Source organism: Triturus cristatus, chromosome 4_2, assembly GCF_964204655.1.
Source record: "Triturus cristatus chromosome 4_2, aTriCri1.1, whole genome shotgun sequence".
NCBI classification, from domain to species: domain Eukaryota; kingdom Metazoa; phylum Chordata; class Amphibia; order Caudata; family Salamandridae; genus Triturus; species Triturus cristatus.
Genome location: NC_140586.1, coordinates 103,792,636 through 103,803,100, shown reverse-complemented (window position 1 = coordinate 103,803,100; position 10,465 = coordinate 103,792,636).

Below are 10,465 nucleotides of genomic sequence, written 5' to 3'. Positions count from 1 at the left end.
GGGGCATGTTGACTTCAACTGGGTCACCCATTTATCCATAGGGAGCCTCGACCAAGCTCTGTCCATCCTAAAAGTCCTAGGTGCGAGAGGATCCCAATCCGCCGGGGCCCAACTGACTAAGACCAAAAAGTGGTCTGTCCACGGTAGGGCAAGAGGAGGTAGGGCGGTAAGATGCTCAATATTTGAGAAAATTGGATCTAGCAGGTGACCCTTTTCATGGGTCGCACCTGAATTAATTCGTCTCATCTGCATAGTGCTGAGGTCACCTTGCAGGTCAATGGCTGGCAAATCCGTTGAGTCCTCAAAGTGGAGGTTCAGGTCTCCCAAAACGACAAAGTTAGTGGTGGAAGACGCTAGACAGGTGACAGATTCCATTAATGAGTCGATGAAGCCGGCCACTGGCCCGGGGGGCCGATAAACAAGGAGACCTGCAATGACGACCGTGGGAGACAGCCGGAGGGAAAATTGACAGCTTTTGCAGTCCTTGACCCCGGCCTCCTGCGCTTTGCAACTGAGCGTATCCCTATACAGAATAGCCATGCCCCCTCCCCGACCTGTGGGTCTGTCGAGGTGGAAAATCACAAATCCCGGCGGGAGGGCTTGGACCATATCTGGGCCAGATGTAGGCGTGATCCATGTCTCGGTTAAGAATAAGACATCAAGATCATGGTTCTGAATTAGTGAATTAATTTCTATGGAGTGACAAGGAAGTGACCTGCAATTCAACAGACCAAATTCTAAATTTTTTCTAACTCGATGGACCCCCCGCCCTGGGCGGCATGCCTTACAATTTACAAAGGGTTGCCCATCTCTCACAATGAGCCCACATGCATTCGATTTAGGGGGTCGCAATAACAGGAGATCAGTCGCGGTATACCTGAAGCCGCTACCCTGCGCAGATGTGCCAACGGGCATAACGGCAGGCCCTAGGCCCGGCTGGGCCCGGACGGGCCCAGACGGGCTTTCCTCTGGCGCTCCTCCGGCGCGATGCTGCGCGCGTGCGCTGTGCGCGACCATAGTGGCCGTTAAATAGCGTGTGGTAGGCGGTACTCGTATCAACTAGAGCGCAGCCCCGGCAGCCCTAGTGGGCTAGTTGGACCCTAGGGACCCTCAGGATTCAAATGAACTTAATCTCCCAACTAAAAACGGACACAGGGCGTGTTTACACAGTGGTGAAGGGAGGGGACGGGGCCTAAGTTAACGTGTGCAAAAACGCCCTGTGGCCTGTTTTAAGAGGTAGTTTTAATCCCCCTGCCCTATTATATACTAGGGGCTTACAGAGGAGGTCATGCTAATCACAGGGGGACCCCAACGCATAATGTTCCCTAGTGTATGTAGGTGTTTTCACTGTATTCTAAGTGTCTTTTAACATAGCACTGGCTCTAGGACTGGTTAGTCAGACTCAGTTACCACCAGTATCTGTCTGAAAAAGTTGAGGGTACAGGATGATTTTGCAACAAGGCTTCTTTCTGCTCTTCTTTTTGTTCTTTCTGCATGTTATCCTTCTTCCTGCACTTTTCTTCGTCTTTGAGGACTTCTGTTGCTTCTTTCTGCACTTCTTTTTTTTCTTTCTGTGAATTTTTTCTTCTTTCTTCACATGTCCTATCTCTGTAGGCATAGTTAGAAATTAGCATTTAAAAAACCTTTGAAATTCACAGAAAAAACCATAGGTTTCAGGCACGTTATAGTTAGGAAATAGCATTTAAAAAACCTCAGAAATTCACTGAAAAAACCATAGGTTTCAGGGGTGTTATAGTTAGCTGGACTTTTCACTTGTACAAACCATTGAAATTCCCCCGTTATAGTTAGTTCAGCTAACTATAACTCGCGCGCCCGCAATGCACTGCTGATGACGTCACATATTACATCACTCTTGACATGGTCAGTGACATCACTGATGACATCACTGATGACATCTCAAATGACATCACTGATGACATCACCGATGACATCATCCTTGTGATAGAGTGGCAGACCTCCTCTCACCCTAATATAACCTTTGCTACACACATTCAAAAATAGAGACTAACATTTTCAAAACAATGGACATACCAATACCAGTTACAACAACCTCTTCAGTAATTCTAAGATCCACATACACATCCACTCATTCACCAACAGTCCTATACAGTCACTCATACACGTACTCACTCATCATATGTACTCATACACCTATACATCCTGTTACACACCGCCACTCATCCATAGAGTTACTCACACACATAGTCACTCATGCAAACAAAGTATCAAACATACATTTACTTGCATATACAGTTATACACACACCACCACACTTACTTCTACATAAACTTACACATACTTACTCTTTTAAACAATCACTTATAGAAACACATACTTATTCATACAGGAACTCTTTCAATCTCTCACTCTCACATATACTCACTTATATACAACAATAGTCACATATACTAGTTTAAAACATATGTAGTTACTCATAAAGACACTATTGAGACAGTCATTCACTCACTAACACACCCATACACACACTCATCCACCCATACAGTCCTGCACACATGCTGTCTTCAACACATACAGTGATTCACTCATTCATGCATCTATGCACTAAGTAATACCCCCCATCGGCAATGCGACCGGTACGCGACTCCAAGCCTATACGCGACACGTACGATGTACGTAATGCGATGCGTGTGCGCTTCCGCGATGCGTCACATGCGTGTATGACGCAATGGGTGCGCGGATCCGGCGAAATATTTAACATTTAAAAAAACATATATATATGTATTTCATGTGAATATTAATTGAACACAAACTGTAAACTACTCATGAAAGTAATATATTTTTACATCTAATCCTATATTCCTTTTAAATTCAATTTTGCGGATGCGCGCTGGGTGCGTGCTGCGCAAGCGCACAGTGCGCGGATCCCATGTGACCTGCAAAAAAAGAGATTTGATTGGTTCCTTACATTTCCTATTCTAACTATTGAAAGACCCCACCCATTTCAATCATTCTTCTTTGAGCTTCTTTGGAGGAACATCTCACACCTTAGAACTAGAAGAAACTTTTTGGGGAATATTTCCACAGCTGCAATTTTTCTGAAGACAATGGCTTCTGCACAGCAGCCACCATCAGAATCAGACCATTCAGCCGATGAGGAATTTGTTGTGGAACCTCCACGCACAGAAAGATACACCTCTGTGGTGTGGACATTTTTTACCTTCCCAGAAGGACAAAATAAAACTAATTCAACTAAAGTGACATGTAAAATATGTCAAAGAGTGCTTTCCAGAGGAGATCCATACAAAAAATACTCTTTTGGGACTGAGAGTATGTTAAAACACCTGAAGTCTCTGCATCCCTTGAACCTGGCCAAGCAGGAATGCAGAAGACTCCGACAGCAGCCTCAGCAAGCAGTGGCAAGCACTTCTGCAGCATCACCATTGAGCACTCACACGGACATACGTCCAGAATTTGGAAAACTAAAAATTTGTTGCATTAAATGCAACAAACTACTATGTTACGGCGAGCAGTCAATTGAACTAATCTACCGAGCACAGCAAAACCACAAGTGCGAAACTTGTGTTTAATTTTGTTTGCAGAAGTTGACTGTTTTGTTCCTCCTGTTGTCTTTTTTTCCTTTTGAAAAAAACTAAAAAATAACAAAATTGTTCCAAAAAGCACAAAAAAATTAAAAAACAAAAAAGAAGAAAAAAAAAGTTCTTCTAAGAACTAACTTTCCTGGTTTAAAAAAAGATATATATATTTGTTTGTTTGTCTGTGAAAGTTTAGATGAATGTATGTGTAGTACGTAATTGACTGAACGAATGCATTAGTAGCGTATGGTGAATGTATGAGTGCAGAACTATGAGGAAGTGCTGCAGCATCACACAGTAACCTCTTTAACTACAGTGAGCTGTAGTACTTCCGAAGCACAGGGATGCAACATATGTACATAAATATGTTGCAAATCTATAGTGCAAGGATATCTGTGTCATGTGCTGTTTGTTTTTGTGCAGAAAGACACACCTTCCTGCACAAAAACAAGCAGTAAAGGCATTTTTCTCCTTCAATGTATGCTGAGCATTTTAGCATGCATTGAAGATGTAAAAATGTGGAGAAATGAAAACAATTCTCCTTGTTGTGCTTTCCTACACCAATTTTAGAATGGTGCAGCATTCACACACAAATCGAGATTTATGATTTCTGACAAATCTAGACATGTGTCTTGTTCTATGAGTATTCAGTGCAATCATGCACAACAACACTTATAGAATACCCTTTCAACGCAAACTGGTGTGCATAATGAGGTTGTATTTACATGGAGTATAAAAAGTGCACAGAGTGCCTTTTCCTCTCTTTGTAAATATGAAAGAGTGTCTTGCGCAATAACTATGTTACAAAAAGTGACATATTTCCAATTTAAAAATTCCTTGCGAATGATAGAAGGTAAGCACAGAGTTTTGTCTGCAAAGATGTTCAAAGAAGAATGATTGAAATAATTGCGGTCCTTCAATAGCTACAATGGGAAATATTATGAACCCCTCAAATCTCTTTTTTTGCAGGTCACATGATATCTGACTATGGTCAGATTTCAAAACTACGTAGGTATAAACAGAGTGTTTTTAGAAACGTGTATCAACTTTGTAGCTTCTTGCAGACCTCCTCATTCTGCATATTGAGACTTAGTTAAACTTACCTTCACAGTAATAGCAATAAGAAATGGTCTACATTTTTTTCAGATTTTCATTGCAATCTAAATTCATATAAATTGCTTATTTTTAAAATTGGATCTGTGAAAGAAAAAGAAAAAAAAATTATAACATGTAATAATACATTTTTTACAACACAACATAATTTCCACAAAGTAATTTGTTGGCCTTTTTTGCTGTTCTCAGAATATATTAAATTTCACTAAAAATAGTGATTTCAATCGTACTCATCACTTAACAGTGGGCAAAAAAAAAACAATCAAAAAGATTGTTAAAAAAAAAACAACATGCTATTCTCAACAAAATACCAAAGATACAAATCACAGATATATAAAATGCTTACAGCTAACAAAATTTTATAAGTTTAACTTACAAAAACTGTAAATGTTGTTGCTTAAAAATATTCACAGAATCTAAGGATGAATTTTTGGAGGAAGCACCACGCCCACAACGTTTTCCTTCAGTGGTGTGGAAATTTTTTACTTTTCCCGAGGGGCACACAAAGATCAATGCCACCTTGGTCACGTGCAAGATTTGCAAAAGAGTTCTGTTGCAAGGGGATCCTAACAAGAAATACTCGTACGGCACGGCAAGTATGATGAAACACCAAAAGACCCTTCATCCAAACAATCTTGCACGAGAAGAGTGCAAACGGATGAGAAACACTCCTGTTCTGTATCTGTAAAAAAGAATCACAAATAAATGTATATTAATAACTTTCAAATTTATACTATTCCAATACTGTACAAACACATTTTATATAAAAACTGACTAAGAAACTATAGCCCTGAACCACAAGTGTGACGATGGTTAAAACACTACTTGCATAGTGCATACTACTTTGAAGCAGTTCATGCCCTAAAGCCTACCTCACTAAAAGACTATGGGCCTCATGTAGGAAGCCAAATACCGGTCGGTAACGGCCGATTTTCGGTAATTATACCGTTACCGACTGGTATTTTGGCTGTTGAGATGTAGGAGGCTCATTTCTGCATTCGGTAAGTTACCGAATCGGTAAAATTACCGAATCGGTAATTTTACCGATTCGGTAAATTCCGAATACAGAAATGAGATGTAGGGGGAGTGTGTGGGTGTTGTCTGGAGTCGGTATTTACCACCAACTAATAGTTGGTGGTAAATAAAGAATGGATGTGTAAAAGCATTTGATAGCGCTTAGAAGTGTGCAATGTGGCAGACATACATGCCCTTAGGGCATGTATGTGTGCCACATGTGCACACATGGCCGAATCAGGGGTGCAACAGGGTGTCAATGTGACACCCTGCCACCCTTGCATGTGCTCCCCCATTACCGAATGGGTATTTACCGATTCGGTAACGAGGCATACCTTCCCATCAATGGGAAGGTATGCCTCATTACCGAATCGGTAAATACCGATTCGGTAATTACCGAATTATTCCGAATCGGTAATATTTACCGACTAATTACCTACATAGCATTTACCACTTCATAAATACCGAATCGGTATGATTCGGTATTTATGAAGTGGTAAATGCCAGGCCACCTACATAAGGCCCTATATGCTAACTGACTGAATGATTACAGTACTATAAGGAGACACAATGGGTGAGTGACAGGGTGTTTGCTAGAAGTGTATGAATACTGACTGGGGAATTGAAGGTGTGAAACATAAGTGTGTAGGTGGTTAGAGGACTGCATGCATACTAGTGGATAGGCGTTTGAAGCAGTCCATGTGCTAAGGTCTGTCTCGCTGCATGAGTACTTGGGTAATAGCTGAATGATTAGAGTACAGCAAAGACAGTGCCTGGGTGAATTTATAAGTGGTTGGCTTTTGACACAGTGAATGGATTAGTACTTAGTACTTTGTACTGAATGGGTCACTAGAGGAGTGCAAAGGGAGTGACAGGATGTTTGCTAGACTGTATGGATACTGACTAGGGAATTGAAGATGTGAAAGACAAGTGTATAGTATGTTATAAGACTGCATGCATACTGCATAGACATTTGAAGCAGTTTATGTGGTAATGTATGGTTCACAACATGAGTACTTGGAAACTGACTAAATCATCAGACTACTGCTAGGACAGTGCCTGAGTAAAACTTTTAAATGTTCAGTTCTGGCACAGTGAAGAGAATAGTACATGGTACTGCACTTCAGTGTCAAACCCTGACTCATTGTATCAATGCATAAGCAAAGAATAACTTCTAAAGCTACTAAAACTTGACAACAGGACCGATTTTAAAACAGTTATCTGTCAGCAAATACACCATGTTACCAAATGCTTCTATCACAATCCTTACCCAATTGAACACAGACTCATAGTATGATTTTAGACAAGCAACACTGTCCCTAGCAGTTTACCAAAACTCATTCACTAGTCTAGAAGAGGTAAGGGTACTGCACACAATCCACATATTTAAGTACAGCACATTAGTGTCAAAGCATGACTCATTTAATCAACGCATAAGCAAAGACTGGCTTCTAATGCTACTAAAACTTGACAACATGACAGGTTTTAAAAGAGTTATCTGCCAGACAATACACGATGTTACCAAATGCTTCTCTCACAGTGGTTCCCAAATGCACACAGACTCACAGTGTGATTCTAGACAACAACCACTATACCTAGGAGTTTACCAAAAATCATTCACTACTGTGGAAGTGATAAGGGAATTGCACACTATCTACATATTTCAGGACTGCACTATTGTGTCAAAGACTGACTCATTTAATCAAAGCATAAGCAAAGACTGGCTTCTAATGCAACTAAAACTTGACAACAAGACAGGTTTTAAAACAATTATCTGTCAGCAAATACACAATGTTACCAAATGCTTCTCTCACAGTGGTTCCCAAATGCACACAGACTCACAGTGTGATTCTAGACAAGCAACCCTATCCCTAGCAGCTTACCAAAACTCATTCACTACTGTGCAAGGGGTAAGGAGACTACACACAATCTACATATTAAAGTACAGCACATTAGTGTCAAAGCATGAATCATTTTATCAATGCATAAGCAAAGACTGGCTTCTAATGCTACTAAAACTTGACAACATGAAAGGTTTTAAAAGAGTTATCTGTCACCAAATACACAATGTTACCAAATGCTTCTCTCACAGTGGTTCCCAAATGCACACTAACTCACAGTGTGATTCTAGACAAGCAACACTATCCCTTGCACTATACCAAAACACATTTCTTCATCTAGAAGGAGTACTACATTTTAATATAGAAACATAACTCATTTCACAAATTCAATTCAATGACTGGTTTCTAATTCTACCAAAATATAAAAACAGCACAGTTATCTGTCTGCAAACACATGAAAAACACAAATGCTTATCACAGAATGGTTTCTACATGCACACACACTGTCAATAAGATTGTAGAGAAAAAAAGTAGTCCCTACACTTTAGCAGGAGAAATACATTAGTCTGATTAAAATCAAAATAGTCTACATACATCCCCTCACAATTAAATAACTCACCTTTCAAGTTGTTTTGTAGATTAAGAAGTATATCAGTCACACACCAGATTTTCTGTTACAGAATCTCTGCACTGTGCACCTCTCAGCAAAAACAAAGAATGGAAAGGTTTCCCTTTCATTTTCCACACATATACATGTAAACATCAAATCACAATCTTTCACACATAAATTCAAAAGCAAACACACATTTCTATTGGTTAAACATTTCAACCCTTTCCAAATGAAATACATTTCAACCCTTCCCCCAATCTGCCTTCTGTCTGTTACCATAGAAACAGGTCATGGAACACTGCACTGAGCACACAGGTCACAAGTTCAGCACACAATGTTGCTAAACATGACAGCAAGTGTGCTTGACTTTTCAACATATCAGCTTATCATATATAATGTTCCTTACAATCAGTTTTTGTAAACCAATAAGAATCATGCCTTTAAAAAACAGAAATATACACCCTACCTTTCAGTGTAGAAAGTTGTCATACAACCAATGATTTCTTGTCGTTTTTCAAATTTTTTTTCCTTGGATCCGCGCACCCAACACGTTAGGATGCGCGCACCGTGCGCGCATTTTGCCATTTTTTTTAAAAAAGGGGGCCCCAGGGGGTCCTTCTCGGACCCCCTAAGCACCTCTACAGGGTCAGAGTATTTCCACTCTGCCCCCTTCATATGTTTTACACACTTATTCCCCTTGCTTCTTCGTCCTCGCTTCTACCGAGGCAGAAAATGGCCGCCAACAGATCCTGGTTTCGAATGTAGACAGACACTCGACAGCCAATTAGCATTCAGCACGCGATCGGGAGGGTGCGCGCTCGGTTCGGGGAGGGTGCGCATACGGTGCGGGTAGGGTCCGCGGATCCTCCACGGCCATAGATATATATGTACTTTTAACTCTCATTTTCTCAGGAACTACTGAACGGAGTCACACCATTTATGCAAAAGGCAGGAGTCTGAACTGAGGACTACCTCTTTGCCAAATTTGGTGTAATTACGTTCAGCGGTTCGGGCTGTAGCTGCGACAACAGATCCTATGGGAAATTGCATGGGGAAAACGCGTTTTGGGACCCCCCTTTATTCTCGTCCCCCACTTGACGAATCACCACAAAACTTTCAGGGTAGGAGCGGAGTGGAGCTGGCCAAAAGTTTGGAAAATTAAGCGAAGATTCGTCAACCGGCGCCAGACTTATTGGGAATAGAATGTTGTGGATTTCCTATGGAAAATAGGTCCTAACTATAACTATCTACTGGCGACCGCCAGTAGATAATATCTACACACATATATATATTTATTTTTTTATTTGCACTTTTGGATTAACTCTTTTTGGGTGGAACATAATACGATTTGGCTCTGCTTATCATTGACACCTGTTTGTCTATGCACTACAAATTGGCCAAGGGGAGGGGGTCACGTGGTCGCTAGGAACATTGTTGATATCTTTAAGTTAGCATGAACCCGGTAGCCATGATGCTGCTTTTGCGCACGTTACTACATGCCTTTATTTTTACACAACTCTGTTTATAACTTTCACATGAGAACTCTCTGCTGTGTAACAGGCTTCCCCCTATGCTCTTGAGGCACTCTCTGCTGGGATAGCTGGGAGGCGGATCTGACGAGTGGTAGGTGAGGCTTTGATGCACATGTAATTATGATAGATACTGGCGACATGCTTGGGTGGGTGGGTAGGGGGGGTTACGTTGGCGGGGTTGCTGGGGGATGGGGCGGGGGGCATATTGGTTTTATCGCACATTCATTGTGGATTACTCCTCTGGATGACCTACCTTGTAGCATAGACGCTGTTGGGGTGAATGTTGTACAGTTGTGATCAGTTTGGTGGACTGGTCACTGCACCACGTTCTGATTTGGCTGGAGGGCGGAGTACGGGGGAAGGGGATTGGCTGCATTTTGTTTTGCGACCTAATAAAGTCTGTTTAAAAAAAAAAAAATGAGAACTCTCTGCTGTGCTCATTCTCTGCCCGTTCCTGGAGTTTATTCAGAACATTGTGAGCAAGGTTGATAAACACTGCCCCTTCTTATTCTGTTCTGGTCAAGCCCGAGCACCTAGACAAAACATACAAATGCAGCTGTTTTTGTTGGAAACTTGTACTTTGATATTATGGGGATGCATGCTTCGGTAAAACACACTTGGAGAGGGACCTTTCTAGGGAGAAGAACAACACGCACCTGTGATATAGAACTACGATCTATGGCCTTAGGTATGGGGTCTGCTAACAAAGCCCAGATATCTTCTATTATATAATAATCAATTTTCTTACCAAGGGGAGGGAGCATATGCACTGTAGTCCTT